Here is a 21,429-nt window from a genome sequence, read left to right as displayed (position 1 = left end):
CCAGTCCCTGAATGGCCTTAAAGACTGACTTTCCTACCTTGATATGGCAGGTCAGCATACAGATCAAACTTACTATCGAAATGGATGTTAAAATCACCACAAAGAATCAAAGGATGCAGCCAAAAGGCCAATTCTACACTTAGGTGATTTAAAATATCAGAATCATCTAAATTAGATCAGTATGAACGAATGAATAATCATCTTTAATCGATTTGATAAACAAACCATAAAAGCATATAAATAACAGTCATTAAAAAATTATTCACAGAAATACAGTTTTGCTAAAATGGGCTATAAAATATCATCTGTGGAAAGTCCTTAACCTACTATGCATATCCTCATTGATGTACTCAGTCCCCCCTTGTTATTCGTAGTTTTAAAACTGCCTTTAAAAAGTTTGTCACACAATAAAGGGTAAAAACATCAGTTGACATTTTTAAAAACAGCAAAGCTACCCGAGCCTGCCTGAATCTAGCTTGTCTTAACCACTCTTTCAGAAACAGTTTCCTGGGGTAGGCATAGTATGGGCATAAGAAAACTAGGTGAAGTGTGTCCTGCAGAGACTTCATGTCACAGCCACAAGGCCCTCTCTTTTCTGAGTTTATAATAAAACCTGCCGGTACTGCCAATAAGTGGTGGATATAATTTAGTCTAAAACGGGTTACCAAAAAATGATCATTGGCATTAGTCATAAATGTTAAATAAGGTTCTATACCCTGTGACGTTTTAACTAAAATATTATCTCTAACCGAGTGTTTCCCCAGTTCAACAGTTTCGTGCTGCGCCATCGCAAACATTGGGAACAGTGTTTTAATATCGCTTATATCTTAACTTTATTGTCTCAGGTTTGTTAAATAAGTCTACATGCCCTAGGTTGAAAAGAGTCCCTGACGTATTTCCGCTATGGGATTTTCCGCGCATGTTCCAGGGTGAGACAATCCCGTAATACCAACCTTGTCAGGCCCACCTGTTCGTTGGTCCAGATCTTCAACCAACCTACTAAAGGCTTCACTTCTATACTGTCTGCCATGTAACTAACACCCAGCTCCCCATGTATACAATATGCTGACGTCCTCTGTGGGACTTTCAGCATCCGCCTTAGATATTTGTTCTCGACCCTTTTCAGGGTAGTAGGTTTAACAAATCCCCACACTTCACTGCCGTACAGACTTTGGCACAGCAAACTGCTTTATACAATTTTAAAATCACACCCGGAGTCCAGTACCCCAGCCTCTGGTCATAATTTGCAATTGAGCCCGTGGATCTATTCAGTCATACACTTATCCTCTATAAGATGTTTAAAATGCAGGTGGTTGTCAAAAAACACACCCAAGTAGTCGAAGGCTGGGACTTTACCCAGGGTGTTTGAGCCTATAGAGTAATTATACTTTTTGCTGGGCTTCTTTCCCATCTCCATAACGTATGATTTTGCAAGATTCGAGAACATGTCCAGGTGTTCCATGAATTTTACAAAGCTGTCTATTATGCGCTGTAAGGTGTGTGGGGTGCAGGCCAGAAGCACTGTGTTGTTTGCGTACAGCAGCACCAGGACTGTTCTACCCCCTATTCTAGGTATATCCGCCTCAATGTTCCACAGGGTAGCATCGAGCCCATTAATGTATATGGTAATCAAGAATGGAGCTAAGATACTTCCTTGTGAGCATGTCTCACCCCACTAGAACAATTAAAAAGCCCTGTAACTTCCCCCTCCTTTGTGAATCTTACAGCTGCGGTTGTGTTGGAATGTAATGAGTGTAGGATATTTATTATAGCTATATCTACCCCAAGGTCCCTCATTAGAGCCCACAACTTGCTGCGATTCACGCGATCAAAAGCCCCGTTGAGGTCCACAAAGGCTAGGTATAATGCCCTGTCCTTAGCTATAGTATATTTAGCAGTTATAAGATACAGACACTAATCTACGGTGGATTTTTCCCAGGCAAAACCCATTTTGCACATCCGTGATAATTTGTGTCTCCTCTTCCCAATCCATCAACCTATTTAAAAGGACACGCCCCAGGACCATAGCTGCATCATCTATCGGCGATATTGGCCGATAACACTGTGGGCTATCCCTATTCCCCTTCTTGAAAATCAGGACGATAATAGCAGAGGACCAAGAATCTGGGATATTTGTGTTTTTATTTCTGCGTTCAATACCCTTGTTAAGAGCGGGGCCCTGACCTCAATATTGGACCTAAAAAGGTCCAGTGGGATCCCGTCTGGCCCCGGAGCCTTATTCCTCGTAAGACCCTCTATTCCTGATGTTACTTCTTCCAACGTGAAAAAACTAGGAGTGCAACCTAGTGGTATATTTTGGGTTTGCTGATGATTCTGGATGGCAAGGTGGTTATACAGTCCCTGAAAGTGCTCTCACCATTGATCTGGGAGAATGTTATTGCTTATCTCCGGCTTGTTTGTATCGGAGAAACAGGGATTATTGATTACATTCCAGAAGCGGACAGCGTACTTAGATTCTGCTGCTTCTGAGAGTTCTTCCCATGTAGCACATTGTAATTCCCTTTTTCTTCCTTTGAGCGCAACCTTGTAGCTTGCACGACAAGCAGCCACCAGAGCCCTGTCTCTGGGTTTCTGTTTAAGTGCTCCTTTCAGTTTTCTCAGGGCCCCTGAGCATGACTGTCAACCACCTTGGAGTGTTCCCACTGGGCCCCTTTCACGGTGCCTTCAGTAAGTTTGCTACTAGATGTGCGATGTTCTTGAAGGCCTCTAATATTTCCTCGCTATCCACCCCTAGATCTAGGCACTTCAATATATCGTGCTGCCCTTTGTCAAATAGGGAGGCATTAAAAGAGCCCATGTCGACCTGAGCCCATCTAAGCCTTCTACCTTGGTCCGTGGCAACAACTTTCATGAACCCCGCCTGTTTATCCAATACTCGTAGCTGTGACTGTTAGATCAGTAAATAGAACATATTGAAACAGGGGCGTTATTGACTATTAGCCACCAGCGTTTACTCCAAAGTATATGGGTCTCCTTGAGACATAACAGATCAACCTGCATGAATCACAGTTTCTTGGCCCGCATACTCCTCTTTTTTCTATTATAGAGACACCACATATATTCAATGAGCAGATACGCATTTTGCCCACAATCCTTGTGTTTGAGGTCCTTGAAGCCAAATTTCTCCAAACAATTGGTTATGCACGTTTATAGAAATCATTTCATCCTTCCTTACATGAATAGAACAGCCATGACGAACAAAAAAAACCACCCAACCCATACCTGACTAACCCTCCTGCTCTGCTCCCTGCCCACCCTCAACCCCAAACCCTCCCTACCACCTTCCCTCTCCTTCCCACTTGATAGGTCATAAGGACCAAAGGCCCTCAGTGATGAAAGACTGGCGCCCCCTCCCCCCAAAGAGCAGAAAAAGGGAGAAGCTTGACTTTTCAAAGTAAACATCGACAAAAGCATCGATGAAATGCAGAAGAAAGCAATATTAACTATATAAGCATATCTAACTTAAATTGATTGCAAGGATTCTTTTGCTTGAACTTCGAAAGTAAAAAACTGTCTGGCCCTTACAAATAACTTTTAGTTTGGCTGAATTGAGCAGAAAAACCTGCGCTCCCTTTGCCTGAAACAGTGGAATCAGTTGCCGCAGCAGCCACCTTTTCTCTACTGTCGGATGACCGAAATCGGGCCTCATGAAAAATTCCTGCCCTTTTCAGGTCTGGTCTAGCTAGATAATATACTGCTTCGCGGGTCAAAAAATTACTTAAGGAGATCAAAATAGCCTTGGGTTTGGTAGTGGACTGTCCCATTCTTTTATGTTGATTTAAAGGGGATCTGTGGGCCCTCGGCACCTAGACTTTCCAGTCCCAATGCATAATTTCTGGGAAGGCGTCCGTAGAAAGTTCTGCCGCAAAGTTACGGATATCTACCCCCTCCATGCCTTCTGGAACACCCAGAACTCGCAGATTGTTCCTTCTAACAAGATTTTCCAGGGCAGTTAATTTCCAAATTGTGTCTGCATTTTGAGCTTTTAGGGAGTCATAAAGAGTTTTCTGTGTGGCAAACTCGTCCTCCAGTGTTGAAATCCGCACTTCAGCCTTCCCAATCCTGACTGCGAACTCTGAGCAGGATTTAACTACTCTGTGTATAGCATTCTGTAATTTACCTCCTGTACCTTGAGTCCTTGAACTTTACGCCCGAGTCTCTTCCCGATGGGCCATAATGGAGAGCGAGACTTCTTCTGAAATTCCCAATGTTGTGGTACCGATAGGTGTGTCTCCAGTAGCCGCCTCCCTACCATCCAGGTTCGGGGAAAAGGATTAATCTCACACTAATGATCTGCCTGGATCTGTGGCCTTATTGGTCGAGGTTTTCCCATACTTTCTATGTTTACGGACCGTTAATGTAGTGCCTGCAGAGTTGCCACCTGTACTCTCCTCTTCTAATTGCAGACTGCTGATATCACTTCCATCATCCTGGCTTAACTCATCTTCTGACCAGTCCCTTCCCAGACTTTCATCCCCAGAGGAGTGGGAGGGATCTAAATTGAATAGAACTTGTCTCCAGAATCTCCCTGCTTTACAGGTTCTGAAACTGACCGAGATTCACCTTGCTCCCCCTCTCAGGGTACACTCCCTCTGTTTCATCTTTACACTTGGGGGCACCTCCATGGATTCTGCCATTTACCTTCTTTTCTATCCGGTCTTTTTGGGGATTCCCGGCCTCCATAGAGACCTATTTTGTTTTATTAGAAACTGATGTTAGAACTTTGCCATCCTGTGACCCCGCAGCAATATCCAGAATGTTCCGTTTCCAGCACTCACCTCAATCCCATTAAATAGAGCATTTGAAGAAATAGCCTGGCTAAGTGCATGCTGGGATGTCAAAGGGTCCTCCATTGCAGATGCCTTGTCAATAACACCAACATCGGCCGGCATCTCTGTGGCGTGTTTAGACCTCACCCCCTGTGCTTTAAAGAATGCCGGGAGTGTTTGCCGACCGCAAGCAGGGTCGCCTCCTCTCCCGGTCTGCTCACCGGGATCAGGAAACACAGCACCAACCAAATGCCGCACTCCAGTACCACCTCCGTTCCCATCACAAGCAGTTACTTTCTCGGGATTCGTGGGCCTCGCGTTAAAACCTTCGGTGGCATTGTGCATGTTGGAGACGCCGGGCAGGTCCAGAAGCAAAAGGGGCCACAGGAGACAATCTGGAATGAAACGGGAGCTCACAACGCCAGAGCCAGCAATGCCAAATCATGCCTGGTAAGAGCGTAATTTCATAACGACCAGACAGCGGGGGGAGAGGTTAGTCACAGAGACTGTTTGTCAGCCAGCTTACTCAGCCAGCAATGCCGACACCATCTTGCCCCTGGTGTGTTTGATTTTACAACAAAATTAATATCCATGACCATACCATTTCCCTGTATAAGCCCTCTGGAAAAGTAGTCAGCAGGGTTCTGATCCTTCCTTGGATGATGCACAATGGTATAATTGTACCCTTGTAACCGTAGTCCCCATCTTTCCTATAAAAACATACATAGATCATGATACCTATTTTTTACAACTATATACATATCCATATAGTAATGCTATCCAGACCGTTAATGTTTTATAGGCATGTTCTAAAAACTGAACTATCCTTGTAATTGCACTTTCCCATGTGAGCCTAAACAATGCCACAATATGTCTCCAAGCATTCAGGTGTCTGCTGTTCTGTGCAAGAGTGGCTTCTAACCCGACTGGGCTAGAGTCCACAACAACCTCTGTATGAAGCTTCCTATTGAAAAACGCAATTTCATTAACATCCTCAATGGCTTGTTTGATTTTCTTAAAACTTGTCTCACATTCATGTACCCAATGAAGTGAATCATTCTTTTTCATCAAGTTTCTCAATGGAGCACTTACAATGGCGAAGTCTTGAATGTATCTTGAACAGTAACTGGCCATGCCAAGAAATGAACGCATCATAGAAACATGCGGAGGCTCCGCATTTGACAGTGCTTGAACTTTATCTGGATCAGGTGTCCTACCCACATCAGAAAGGATATGGCCAAAGAACTTTAGTTTTGTCTTGTGGAACTCACACTTGTCTGCATTCAAATTTAAACCCGCTTCGGCAAGTAAAAAAAAAGGCTTTATCATGCTCTTTTTTTTTTTTTTTTGTAGCTCAAAAAATCAGCGTTGTCATCGAAATTTAACGTATTCTTGACAGGCTGTATGATACGTCGAATGCCGTCTTGAAACAGTTCTGCAGCAGATGGCACACCAAAATGTAGTCTTTTGTATTCAAACAGACCAACCTGTGTAGAAAAGGTTGTAATGTACCAACACTCTTCTTCGACTTCCAATTGATGATAACCTTTATATAAATCGAGGCGAAAGAAGACCTTGGCATCATTTCATTGCGTTACCATGTCATCAATGTGTGAACCTGGATGATGTTCTCGTTGAATGGCCTTTGCTTCATGCATGTCAACGCATGTGCATACAGCTCAGTCACTGACCTTTTTAGGTGCTACTACTATGGGAGAAGCACATAGCATTGGACCAGTGAAATGCTCAATAATATCATTCTTAAGTAACGGCTTAAGTTCTTTTTCAACAGCTTCTTGTATATGAAAGCCAATTTGTCTGTCTTCGAGCAACAGGAAGGCCGTCCTCATTAATTTTGAAAGTTTACTTTCACAGTCTTAAGCTTTCCCGAACCTTGAACTAACGAAGAGAACTCACTCAATATTTTGTGATGAGTATTCATGTTGTATTTCACAAAAATCAGTCCTATATCAGCAGCTGTGCTGAAACTGAGTAGACAGGTGCTTGACGCTCTACCTTGAAGCACATGGATGGGTGCATGCACCTTTATTTTATTGTTTTTATTGTCACCATAAATTAACCTTGACTTTTTAAGGGTGTTGATGCAGCCCATGTACACACTTTTTCGATTATGTAATTTGAGGTAATGCAGATAATTTATTATATTTCTCCTTCGGCATAAAGTTTATCGATGCACCACTGTTGATAATGAAAGTTATCAAACAACCCTTTACTTTCAGAGTAATCTTCAGACAATGTTTGAATGACTTAGGTGCTTTGGCATGTCTATAATTTTTTGACTGATATTTTTAATCACAAGCAGCCAAACCCACATGTTCACGCTTTTCTGAGGTAAACAATGCCATGGCACAATAAAATTCTTTGATTTCTCTTGATACTGTTACAGAGAAACTGTTTGGCGATTATTTAGATGACGGTCGACGTCGTTCAATGTTGATTTGTCTTAGCTGGTGTCTCTGCTTGGCCTTGTGGGTGTGCCACAAACATTGCTTCTGTAACGTTTTGGCGACCATGTTGTCTTCTTACTATGATGCATGTACTTTTTCCTTTGCTTTGCAATCCATCACAAAATGGTTCTCCTTCACACAGCCTTTATACGTTTGTTCAAGGGCAGGGCCTTTACTGTTGTGTGCAAGCGAAAACCGCATCTAACACACAACTTTTTGTGTGTAGACATCACTGTGTGTTCCCAGTATCTTGTTTTGGCTTACTTTTCACACACATGATTGATTCATTCTGGCCCCTCTGGCATCCATGTCTGCAGCTTTTTGTTCAGCACAGTCTTTAGCTTTGGCAGCCATCAACACATGCTTCAGACCACGCTTCTCTCAGCATTAGTCTTCTGAATGAATCTGACAAGCATTCACCAATAACTCTCAAACGTATAGCTTCTTAATCATTAAATTCATTGAACTTACAATGTTTGAGTGTGTCGAGTCTCTCCATGAACTCCTCAATTGTCTCACCAACTTTGTCATCCTTTGTTGAAGATGTATCGTTCATTATCAAAGTTTGCCTGTGGATTAAACTTGAGACTAAACACTTCTTTAATATGACGATGTGTGATGTCTCCGTCTGTTTGCAGCATTTACTTTGACTTCTTTTACACCATCACCAGAAAGATATTTGAGAGATTTGATAATATTTGTGTTATCAGTCTCTTTGAGTGCATCAATGAAATCATCAAATGTCTCTATCCAAGCAGTCCATCTATTGCCAATATTTTGCTTTTTGTCAGTATTGATCTGTGGTGGTGGTTTCAGGAAAGCGGCAGCATTGTAGCCATTTATCGGAGTGGCTGGCATTGAGAGTGGAGCTCTCTCTGGCTCTTTTGGCTGTTCATCTTGACCATGTTCATGTGAGCCATCTCCAAGGATTTGAGATGTGCTGGCCCCTGTATCATCATTGATGACTTTTGGACAGACTGCCTCTGTCTTCGCCTCTACGAACACCCTTTACTATCCTGAAAATGTCCTTGGTCACTTCAGGTAGTCACCAGCCTGATAAGCACAACCCTTGTGCTTTGCCTGGGTTGCCGTGTAATGTGCTTAGATTGTACTGGCTCACCTTAATCAGGTTCTGGTGAGTGAATAGCAGTTTTATCCTTTGACGTCTCTTTGCGCTCTTTATCTTCCCCACTTTCTAATCGTAACATTATCTTGCGATTTGAGAATATCAATAGCTGCTCTTTGAACAACTGATTGTATTTGCCATCAGTGTTAATGCTCCGTAAGGCGTATGAATGTGCGTTGCATAGCAAAGCGGTACCTTTATGTCTGACGAGCAGATTCTTGGTCTCTGATACATAGATTTCTTTGCACTGTTTTCAACTTTTGTACTATGGATGGAGCTATGCTTTGACTCAACATGCATTAAGTGTCTGTTCCGTACTTTGACTTGGCACACACAAGCAGTTTTGCTTGCATCACAGCAAATTATCTGGGAGAGCACTGTTAATCTTCGGGTTACTTATCCCTAATCTTGTCGCCAGTTGTTGCATAATCCTCAGCCTAGGTACCTGCCAATGACTAAGCCACACATGGAACTTGGTATTACACGTCTTTATCCATCTGCATGTACCTGCAAACTCAACATTCTAAACCAGCCTTCATTGCATTTCACTCTAACACATGTGTCACAGTTCTATGGAGTCCATCTGGAGCCAACAGGGTTCCATCATTTCTAACTCTCAAACCACTACAGGGCTCATTCCCCAATCAGCCAAAAATGTATTTCCAAACAATTGGTCATAAGGACAGAGGAGTCAGTGGAATGGAGGTTGCAAGGGGATATAACTCCTAGGTTATTTCTGTAGGCAGCTCATAGTAGTGAACTAAAACGTCTACAATTGGCACTCGGTAAGAGTGTTAGCCTAGATAGGTCCATAGATACCAAGTTTTTAATTTGTCTGCTGCTCACACGTGGTAGCAGTAAACTGGCTTTTAAATATACCTATAGATGGAATTTGATGACCACACTGGCCTGGATATTATTGGACAGGTCAAGTGATGGCATGTTTTTGCATCTATTGAAGTCTTGACTTATGGCGCATGATGGCAGAGCTCATGACTAGCTAGACCCACTGACAGATTTGTCTCCACAGTCCTTTACTACAACACACTGCCCTTATTGGCAGTTCTTATGTCTGAGATGGTACTGATAACTCTAGTTTGAACTAATGAGATTAGGAAATACTGATACACATAGACGTAACCCTTGGAATGCATGATACTGACAATAGTCACCTGTGTGGGTGCTGATACCCAACGCCTTCACCTGCAGCGAGGGTGGACTGAGATATTGGTACTCAGTGACTATGCATTCCTTATTGGGTACTGATGCCCACAGCCTTCACCCATGGGAAGAGAGTTAGTGTAACCTGCACTATTCACACTTATGAGATTTAGCCAATCTGTGTTCCAGTAACTCCATGCATTTTATAGGAACTTGTCCTCTCATAGTTTATTTCTCTATTATCCGCTAATGCTCATTATGAAGATCCCCGCTATATTCTGCTACAGGTCTGCCGGACATCAGCTCACTCCCAGCGTTTGCTAGGCTCCCTTCATCCGCTCCCGCTACATCTATTAACCTGGGATTATAACAGCTCTTTGGCAGAGAGTTACCAGGGGATGTAGAATAGCCTGAGAGCTATGGCAATGGTAGGATCGGTGGGGATAGATGAGGGGAGGGGGGGAAGAGATGAATTTGAAGGGGAGGCTGCAAGAGGAGTGATGCATTGTACAAGGGAGGGGACGAGAGAACGAAAAGCAAAGGGCCTCTAAGAAGAGAAAGTACAGGAAGGAGAGTGCTAGATGGTGACTGGGTGAAAGAGAAGCTATGACTTGTAAAGGAGAAATGAGGAAGTGGAGATGGAAGAGAGACCGTGGAATGGAGTGAAGGAAGGGAAAAAGTTAAAAACAAGAGTGGATGAGGAGTAATAGAACTAGGGGAGAAGGGAACGACTGGAGAATGTCTATTGAAAGACCGTGAGGGGAAATGGGAGGAACTACCAGTAGAACAAAGAAGGGTAGAGCGGGAAATGCACCAGTGCGCATGCCACCAGTTATTCCAGCACTCTTACACATGCTATTCCATGATGCATACCGACGCAAGTGGCTGGGCTATGCAGTCTTGTGACTCCGGCTATGCGCAACTACAGAACTACGTGGTTGTATCATGACTGGATGCAGTCTGGTCTATGGTTGCATGGTCCTGTCATGGCAAGTGGAGAGTCTATTATAAACTCTCCTAATCCGAGATTGCTGAAGTACTACTGTTGCAAGTCCTCTTCCTCGTATATAGGTTGACTGAAACTATCCAGTCCGGGTCACAGTATAGGGATGTGGGAAGGTGCACCATAGGCAGGCTGGCTTAAGCTTTACCGTCACTCGCTGCTCGGAGTAATACTATGCTGCTCGTCGATGTCATTGCTCACCATGACCAGACCACCACAGAGGCTGCACTAGTTCTCTGGGTAGGAAAGCTTATCTCAGCTGATCAGCGCAGCAGACAGATAGACTTGGACATGTACAGTGGCACTGTGGCACATGTGTATGCCCTCAGGCTGATAACATGTGGTACTGCGCTTTGTACCCCCAGAGCCAATAACTGCGAATAGACAGTACAGATTGAGCACGGGACTAAGACTTGCAAAACACAGTGTGTACAGCACTAGGTGTGTTGTTACTAGTATGACCTTATGAATTTTTCACATGACATTAACACTAAGGCCTGGAATAGCCCAGCAGCTGATGAACTAGGCAATTGATCAGTGGCACGGCCCAGGGGATATCAAGAGTCCCAGAGGACACAAGTTTATTGGAGGCTACTGGCACCCTCAAACACAAATTTACCCCTGGATAGGGTTGTGTGTAACTATGAAATGTGTTTATTTGTTGTTGTCTTAGTCTGCTTGGCCAAGTGTGTATTTTCTGTTCTTTTATGTTTGGTTGCTATCGTTTTTAAGGAAAAGAGAGGTGTTAGAAACTGCTGTTATTGTTTCCCTTTCCTTTCCTGCTCGGCCTATGATGAGATGTTGTGTAACATTAATATGTTGCTTAAAGTTAAGTTCACAATCCAGAATTAGAAGACCTTCCATGAAGCCTTCCCTACCCATATCACTAGCCATTGCACCCTAGTAAGCAATTTCCACTGCCCGAACTTCTCAATAAATCAATTAAAGGGTAGGAATATGTCCTCACTATAGAGATGTCTCTTCTGTGTTTGGCCACCACAGTTCATTATTCTTGACCACCCCGCTTCACCATTATTAGAAAAATCCTGGTTACCAAAACTTGGTAACTCTTGAATATAGGTTAGCTGACTCCCAATGCGAGCTCCACATTTGTGTACATCGTGACCACTGGGGCTAGTGAGCTTGTTCTGTTACTGGTAATCATTACCAGTTGGTTTAACATGATCATATTACCTAATGCATTGCTGATACCAACTCCATGGAGATTTCCTCAAACTAAGTCAATTCTACGAGACCATGAATCCCGTATTTTGGCAGACTAACCGCTCTGGAGAGCCTTCAGACCCCATGGATTTAGCAAGTAGTCTGACGCCTGTTGGGACCATTGGATCCGTTCCTGGTTCTGTATCGCCTCTGGTCACGAGCATACAACCTTCACTGGAGTCCATTCCCCTGGCACCAATGTCATCTTCATACCCAATATCGAGCCGGACTAGCGCCGACTAGACCAAGAGCCTCCCATTGTTGACTGTCCCGATGGGTTATACGATTGGGGCGGGTATGAGGATCCTTTTGGTTATCCTGACCCTTGGAGGAGCCCTTGGCGGAAGCTAACTGATATGAAGAACTGGCAAATGCCAGTTGTCTGGACACCTCCCTGGACACTGGCCTAGTGTCCCCTCTAAGTGTGGTTATGGAGGAAGGAGCTTAATTTACTGTGGTGGTGAGGAGGGCCGCTGAGGTCTTGGACCTTACGCTGCCCTCTGTGGCAGTCTAGGACTTTATCTTGATGGAGGTACATCAACCTGGGTTAGCCCCCACTGAACCACTTCTCCCCTTTAAAGAAACCGTCGATGATGTCCTGTTCAGGGCCTTGGCTAAGCCCTGCACAGGAGCTCCTGTGAATAGGAGGATTGCCCGCTGCCACTGCACTGCTCCTGGAGAGCCAGCTTTATTTACCCAGCACCCCCAACTCAGAGAGACTGGTTGTCAAGGCCTCCATGTGCAATGTCAACACTGGTGTGTTTCCTACCACCCCTCCAGGCATAACTTATGGACATACCCTTCAATAGCATTCACCTTTTTGGTGATAAAGCAGATGTTGAACTTGAGCGCGACAAGGACAGCAGGGCTACTGCCTGATTGTTGCCTTCGGCTCCTTCCATGGCTACTCTATGGGCTTCCAATTGCGTCCATTTCCTCCCTGCCACTACAACCAGTAGACTCCCCAGTCCTCATCTGGCTGTGGACACTAGTCCCACAAATATTGTGGGACCCAAGGCCAGAGATCTGCCCAGTCTGCTACCCCTGGCTCCCTTTACTAGCTGCAGCCGCCAAACCCCTCTAATATGTTGTCGCAACATCAGGATCAAGCACCACCTTCCCTGCTGGCAACCTATCACTTCGAACAAATGAGTGCTCCAAATTGTTCAGCAGGATTACACTATTCCATTCAAGGAACCCCCACTGCTCACACCAATATCTTCAGACCAGCTAACGGAGGACCACCTCTCCCTGCCGTCTCAGGAAATGCAGGATCTTTTGGTCAAAGTAGCCATCGGAAGGGTGCCAACATCAGAAGTTGGCTGTGGTTCTTAATCCTGCTACTTTCCGGTCCTGAAGGATGGAGGCCTCCACTCTATTCTAGACCTCCACCCTCTCAACTACTTACTCAAAAAGGCGAAATTCAAAATGCTCCTATTGGCTCAGGTACTGTCTGCCCTAGAGACTGGATGGTAGCGGACTTGCAAGACGCATATTTCCTTATACCCATCCTGCTGGCCTAACCGACTTTACCTGCTGCTTCCTGTAGGCCTCAACATTTTCATACTAGCGCCTCTCTTGTTCACGTGAGTAATGGCAGTGGTTGCAGTCCATATGCAGAGGTCCAGTCTTCCCCCTACCTCGATGACAGGCTGTTAAAGGCAGGCTTGCCTGAGGTATTTGTCACCCATCTCCAGACTAAGGTGGACCTCCTACATTTGCTGGGGTTAACTATAAGCGTGCCAAAGTCACACCTGACTCCCTATCATTGGATTCCTTTAATCTGAGCCATTCCTCAAGAGTGTCAAGTCCAGGATATTCAGACTATGAATCCGGATGCTTCATCACCTATCCTGGATTTTGATGTGACTGACTCTGTGGTTACTGTGCTTCATGGCATTCTGAAACCTGCTAGAAAAGCGTACCCTCCGCAAATGTGGGCTCTGCAAAGGGGCCTGAAGATTCATTGGATGCAGCATTAGTGGAATCTCTCCAACCTGGTCAAGATATCAGAGGAAACTGCAAAAGATCTGTGGTGGTGGCTGACAAACCAAAATTCAGTCAGCAGCAGCCCCCTCTCCCTTCAGTCAGTCAGTCAGTGATAAGGGTGGCCATCTGGAAGATGTGGAGATAAGCGGACTCATGTCTTTAGCGGAGTCTCAACACCACATCAGCCTCCGAGTGAATGTGTTCATTGACAACCCTACTACCATGTGGTAGAGTGCGTTCCTCGACCTTGTGCCAGGAAACTCTCTGCCTCCGTAAATGACTGTAACAGCAGGACATTTTCCTGGTTGTGCAATACCTGGCAGGGTCTCTGAAAGCCAGGGTGGGCAAACTCAATCGTCAATACCTCACAGATCACAAATCGCATATACATGCGGAAGTGGTGTAAGGTCTCTCCCACGACTGGGGAGAACCTTGTTTAAATCTGGTTGCCATTGCTGAGATCGCAGAATTGAGCATTTCTGCTTCTTGGAGTTCCCAAGGCCGCTATCACTCAGAGATGCATTTCGGCCAGTGCTCTAAAGAAGGTCAGGATGGAGCGGTCCTAAGTCATCCTTGTGGCTCCTAATTGGGCAAAGAGACTATGGTATCCCAAACTCCTTAGCATGAGCATCAGCCGTCTGATCAGGCTGCCCCTTTGGGAGAATCTCCTGGCACAGCAACAGGGCCGGGTAATGCACTCTAACCTGCATGTGTTCCCTCTTCATGCATGGAGATTACATGGAGATTGAGTGACGACTATTGAGAGTCTTCGCTCTCCCTCCCAAAGTCTGTGTGGTCATCTTGGCAGCCAGGTGTCCCTCTACAAAGACCGTATACATTTTCTGTTAGGAAATGATAGTGGCTTGGTGCACGGACAAACAAGTTAACGCTTTGTCTGCCCCTGCCCCTTTTCCAAAAGTGTTACTGTACGTTTTGTCCCTCAGAACAGTTCATGGATATAGTTAGGCTATCTCTGCCTTTTTTGTAGGTGCCGGATCAACCCTACCTGTTCATGTCACTTGTTGTAACCTGTTTTCAAAAGGGCCTCCAACCAATGTTTCCACCCAAACCTTTTGTCACCTTTTGAGCCTATGCATAGTTGCCCACAAGACTCCTGACGATCAAAACCGTTTTCTTGAAAGCCATCACATCAGCCAAGAGGGTCAGCAAGCATTTTCTGTTAACCTTCTGTACACCAACGTCTTTCCAGACAAACTGGTATTTGAAACCTATGCCTCTTTTTTGCAGAAGAGGCTGATACCTTTCCATGTTGGCCAAAGCATCATGCTGCCTACCTACCTTTGCTCCACCTCACCCCTTTAGGGTGGAGAGACTCTACCACTTGGACCCAAGAGTAGTCGTTCCACATCGATTGCACCAAAGGACACGAATGGACAATCAGGTCTTTGTGGGGTTCACAGGACCAGAGAAGGGAAAAGCAGTGCAGAAATTGACCATCTCCAGATGGATTGTACTTTGCACTAAAACCTGCTACGCATTGGTCAGAAAGCAACCCCCTGAAGGCTGGGCTTGTAGGCTCATCCCACCATAGGCAAAGCGGTGGCCCCTACATTGGCTTGCGGAGTCCCCAGGCTGGACATCGGGCAGGTTGCAATGTGGGCATCCTTGCACACGGTCACTAACCTTGACTTCCTTGACCGTCTGGTTTATTGGCATTTTGGTAACCCAGTTTTTTTTTATCGGAACCAGTTTGCAGACACCTTCGGGAAGGTAATGATTTGTTATCTAATCTAAGGTAAGGTATTTGAGGCTAGAAGTCTCTAACAGATGACAGGTTACTTACCTTCGGTAATACCTTATCTGCCAGCGACTCCTTCTAGCCACAGTTTCTTAGCTGACCCTCCCGGTTTCTGCATACTGGTCTTCCTACCTAAAAATCCTTTTAGGCTTTTAGTCTTATGCATACTCTTTTGCCTTCTGCTGTGTCTCTGTGCTTCTGGAGGGGGTAGAGTCAAATAAAGGAACTGATATCAGTACGCTGGGGTGGTGCCGATCTAGGCACCGCACACATCACATCAGACATAGATGTCGTTGCAGACGCAGAGCCTATCAACGCCACCTACCAGCATGCAGAGATACTGCTCAAGAATCTCCTGATCCAGTCAGGCGCCTGGGGAATAGTCTAAAGTAAGGAATCTACCAGATAAGGCATAACCAAAGGTTAGTAGCTTGTTCTTTATTTATAGATTATATTATATTCCCCACTTAAAACTATTGGAATGCTCCTCACCTAGGGTTTGCAGTGTTTTCTGGCTCTCCCTTTGCCCTGAACACTGGGTGCAATACAATCGTGCTGGACTAAAAGACAGTGTACAGTGAGCTGCACATAGTGCTTTTTATGAGGAGGCTGCATCGGATTTCCTTTCTCAAATTCGAAATGCATTAGGTATTGCTATGATTGGCAATGATTGGCATTGGTTATAATATGACAAGTAATGTGTTTTTATGCACTGAGAAAGCATTAGCAGGTGTGGGGATGTATTGGGGGCTTAAAGACTGCTTCGGCAATGACTGCAGTTGTTTGGGCTCAGTAGTCCACACCTTGCTAGACAGTGTGGAAGAATTCTCAAGCACGTGATATGATACAATTTATGAATTGGAAAGACTACGACATGCGCTGTGCTCACATTTTAAATAAGCTGTGAGACCTGTGATCGCAGTCTTGTGGCTGTCCTGTTCAGCTGAAATTACATAGTTTTTTCTCCTGTGACCTCATCCACTGCTTCATATGTGGAGCCTTGCTGCTTCCCTTAAAATGGAAAATCAAGAATCCCTAGATCTTCTGGGCCTGTCAAAGGTGAGCACTGTAAATTCTAAGTAGTTAATCATGCTAACTGAAGACCTATTAAACTAATATTTTCTAACGTTTCAAGTCATACACAAGCTGTACACCATTTTTATTAATCAGTGTTTTACATTTCTGACTAGTATCTTTTTTTTATATAAAATAAGCAATGTACAAAATTGTCTGGCACTTGTTTAATATTGCTGAGGTGCGGGTCTGTGCATCACTGAACCTTGTCCTAATTAATATTTTCTTCACTCATGCTTAGTAGCAAGAGGTAGAAATCTGGTCAGGCTGTTGTATTTGGGTGCTTACCAAAACTTCTAGCATTATGTGTGACAGAACAGTATACATTAATCTTTGCTTGCTCATAACCACCTCAGGATCTTGATACCATCAAATGTAGCTGCACAGCTCCAAACCATGGTTGTTGTATTTTCATAATATTCAGTTACGCAAAGACATTTTTAATAGCTGCATCAAGACACTCCTACGATGGATGGAGAATATAGTTGCAACATGACCTTAATAAACACATGATACAATAATGGAGTTACAATGCCTCACAGTTGCGTATCCAGAATTCTAGTAAAAAATAGTTCTAATTTGGAAAATGGTGGCCATCTATTGGCCTTGTCAATGGGAATGTCTTTTAGCCAAACTGCCCAGCTGTACATCTGCTGTTCAGCTGAAAGCCCAGAATCACAGGGTGTTAAGCCGGCGCAGAGTCTCTTTGCCCCCCATGTTGAGTTTATTGTCCAGCCCCTCCTAACACTAAAAAGCACTAAGACGTGGCCTGCTTCAAAGCGTATTTCTTAAGTGACTTTCAGGCATGCTGAACAGCAGATGTGCTGCTAGACAACATGGCTAAAAGACATTCATATTGACAAGGCCAACAGATGGTCATTGCCGCGATCAATTTGTTTTGCCAGTGCGTGTTCAGTGTTGACAGGGTCTTGCTGAAGAAATGTGGAAGTACTAGTAAGGAACAATTGAGGGTCTTTGAAGCGAAGTGAAGTGAAGTGAAATGTGGCATAACGGGCTGAGCTGCCGGAAGGGAAACTGGGGAACCAGGTTCAAATCTCTGGGTTGGCTGAACAGTTTGTGATTCTGGCTAAATCACTTAAGCTCCCCTCTTCATATGACAGTGTGTGTCATTGTGTAATGTAACTGATGAGCACTTAAAGCGCTCCAATGCCATCTGCTTGTGCTAGATGGGGAACCGAACAAGCGCTCCAATGCCATCGGATCATGTAAAAAAAATAAACAAAAGCAGCAGAGACAAGAGAGGTAGTGGGGGGACAATTCAAGGAGATGGGGATGGGGAGATGGGCAAGTAACGACTGAAGAATGAGAGGAGGAAGCAACAATGAAGGGGTAAAAAAAAAAACCTTAATTAAAGCAGGATCAGTAACAAAAATGTATGTGTCATTGAGGAATGTAACTAGTGAGCATGTGTAGCACTCCAATACCATCGACTCGTGTTCACGCTATGGGAAGACTGAGGATGGAGCGAGCACTCCAATACCCTTGGATCATGCAAAAAAATAAAGAATAAACAAGTGCTGTTAATCTTTTAACAACTTATTATTAAATGCATTTGTATATGCACACGTGCAAGCATTTTAGTGGTATGTGTGTATGTGTACAAGGGAGACTGCCTGAAAACACAAGTACTCCTATGGAGTGCTTGAAAACAATAGCTAAGCAAACCAGGTGTAGTGTAAGGCGACATGTACTTGGTCCATGCACTATGGAAGGGCCAACGCAAGAAGAGGACATGCCACTCCGCATGCCATGACTAATGACATCAAAGACAATGAGAGAAACACATGTTTACCAGTGGTAGGAGATGGGCAGCCTGTAAGCCCTCAGATAGAGCACAGCATGTCTCTTCGATGCAGCACATGCGCTATCTAGCCAAGACCTAAAAACAATAGATTTTGCACAGGCGAAACCTACTGGCTTTGCCAATGCTTGCTGTGTTTAGAAATGGGGAGATTAAGTGATTTATCTGTGATCAAAAAATGTGGAACTGAGGCCGAGGCTAAGGAGATATGGCATCCTTTCAGGAGAGGATGAGGCGTAAGCGCCAGAGCTGCCGACTATGGAGCTGGAAAAACCCAGTTCGAGTTTCCACGCCGGCTTAACATCTTTGATTTTGAACAAATCATGTAATCTCACTGTGCCTACAAAAAGGAATGTTGCCTTGAGTAAAGTAGCTGGTGCTAACATAAAGGGCTCCAGTACCGTTGTGTTGTCGCTACATTAAAATGCACAAACAAAATGTGAAAAGCAGAGTCGGTGGAGTAGGGGATCTGGGCAATGGTGTCCAGCATGGTTGGTAAGCATTCACGGGCGGGAGATGGATGGGCAACTAACACCAAATGCGGGCAGCCTCAGGGAGATTGTGATTTGCCTAAGTTTACAGTGAAATCTTGAAATGTAACCGATGTTGATGTAAAGCACTCCAATACTCTTTGTCCCATCTGAATATTAATATTATCAAAAAGGTATGCAGTACCTTTAAGGAACTGCATACCTTTTTGTTACCATTACTGTATAAAACTGCACACAAAAAACATGTAAAAAGCACAATCTGGGTATGAGGTGATCTGTGCAACAGAGTTAAGCGGGCAAAGCAGTGAAGTGCGGGAGGCAGAAGGGTAACCAACAGCAAATGCAGGCTGCCACAGGGGGCTTAAGTGATAAGGCTGTAAATGCAAAATGTGGAGGTGAAGTAGAGGATGTGGCGTTCTCCTGGGAGAGGATGTGGCTTAAAGGCCACAGCTGCCAACTATGGAGCTGGGAACCAGAGTTAGAGTTGCTGTTTCAGATTAACATCCTTGATTCTGGGCATATCACTTTATCTACCCTACTGTGCCTACAAAAACAATTGAGTCCCTGTGTTAAGGAGCGGGTGCAAATGTATCGCGCTCCAATACCTTTGGATATAAAACTGGACAAAAAACCTGAAACAATCAATGTTCTACTGGTTTACAGTAGTGAACATGAGGAAATGCATCCTATCGGCAACCACTTTAAAAGGACTACTTTTGGCATGGACACTGCAGGGCAGGCAGGCAGTATGTTTATGTCCAAAAGCTCAACCAATTGCGATCCCAGGGATGAATTCAAGGTGCACTCGAAAGTGCACAGGAGACAGCGGAACATGGGCTGCATGCAGTGAAGCCACACAGGCTGAAATTATAAGAACCAATGCTCCCTCAGTTCTCGAAGCAAGAGTGCACCAACGCAATGAACCATGCACTCAGGGAATAGTAGCACATGAGGTAGTGGCAGCTCCATTTGATCTCAAAATGGGACATCCATTGCAGATCAAAAATATTTAAAGGACTGTCCCTTCAATCAGAAACAGGACCAGTGGAAGTGAATAAAAGATAGAATGGCTCAAACTGTCTGGAAGATGGTAAAAACCCCAGAGCTTATACTTTTTAAAAACCATGCGCTATTCCCTTTGGACTAGTCATGTTAAAAATACGATGCACCAGCTATCAGAAATGTTGTGGGAAGTTAGTGCAGAGTGGCGCCTGAATCTCTGAGAGGACCTTGCAACCTGAAGTTCAAACGTCTCCTTAGAAGAAGGATGACAGCATCAGTCTGTCTGCTGTTAGCCAGCACGAAAGACTGACGCTGTTGTCCTGCCCGCGTAGTGGATCGTCATAGAATTGGAGGACTGCTATTATTGTATTATTGAAAGATCCATCTATATTGAAAAATACTCGCTTCTATAGATGGGCTTCATACCATTTGTAGGTACAGACCACCATATTGAACATTTGTGATTCACAGGTCAGCATGACCGCATCGCTTGTGACAAACACCAACTCCAGAGTTCCTCATCGCCGTCTTCATACATGTCTCCATGTATCATCAAGACAGTAACAGTGCTCAGCTACCCATAGAGTGCCAGCCTTCACTCTCACTTGGGTACCCGACTGGGTGTCCTTGGGAGTATCTCGTTTTCCTTTTCCTCCTTCACCCACTGTTGGCACGTACACCTCACGCGGCTGCACATTCTACCCATCAGATGTCCCTAAATCCATAAGGTCTTGATGAGACCCTAGATCACGTATTGGGTCGAAACGTCGTCGACAGCAAAACAAAGCAAACAATTAACAGCGCGTATTATTGTATATAGCTGCTGTATATTATGTATTGAGTTGCTAAATGGTAGACTTTTTTGAATACCTTGGAAACCTTGTAAAATACTGCCACAATTATGTCACCAATATTTTAGGTTCCTGCTTCTCACTTGGGACACAATGCACATTTTTCTTTTTCATCGTATATAGAATTTTGTTTGTAAAATATGATTGTATCAAACTAAAACCATAGGTGTATGTGGTTTCTTCACCCTCTGACATCATTTTAACCCTTCCATTGCGATTGTGCACCTTATTATCTATATTGATTCTATTATTCCACAGGAACAACTGTTTCTGACAATAATTTATTTATGGTAGGCACGGCTAGTTTAAGTGTTTTGCCCAGAATCACAGGATGTTGAGCCAACACTGAGACTCGCAACTGGTTATCCAGCTCTGAAGTTAGCAGCTCTGGTCATTACGTCACATCCTTTCCCCAGTTTCATGGTTAGTAGTTGGTTCTGTTTTAGGTGTGGCTAACAGAAGAAATGGGCTAGTTCAAGCTGCCCCCTGACAAGAGCCCCGGATTTTTTTTTTACTAATTAACCTCTGCATTGAATACTTGCTTTATGCAGAAAATGATGACCGTAATGTTGAAAACGGAACATGTAGTCATATTTAGATGTACCATCATGCAATTAATCAGAGGAAAACACAGTTTAATGTTCTAGATCTTCTAGCAGTTCATGCACT

General features: G+C 44.3%; 1 protein-coding gene across 2 annotated transcripts in view; it reads left to right on the top strand.

The window, feature by feature from the left end:
• Nucleotides 1-21,429, top strand: part of PCBD1 (pterin-4 alpha-carbinolamine dehydratase 1) — a 217,486-nt gene that overhangs the window by 181,645 nt on the left and 14,412 nt on the right. The window lies entirely within an intron of this gene.

The sequence above is a fragment of the Lissotriton vulgaris genome, chromosome 5 (genome assembly GCF_964263255.1).
Source record: "Lissotriton vulgaris chromosome 5, aLisVul1.2, whole genome shotgun sequence".
Lineage (NCBI taxonomy): Eukaryota > Metazoa > Chordata > Amphibia > Caudata > Salamandridae > Lissotriton > Lissotriton vulgaris.
Note: the sequence above shows the minus strand (reverse complement) of the source record. Positions and strands in the feature narration are given on the sequence as shown.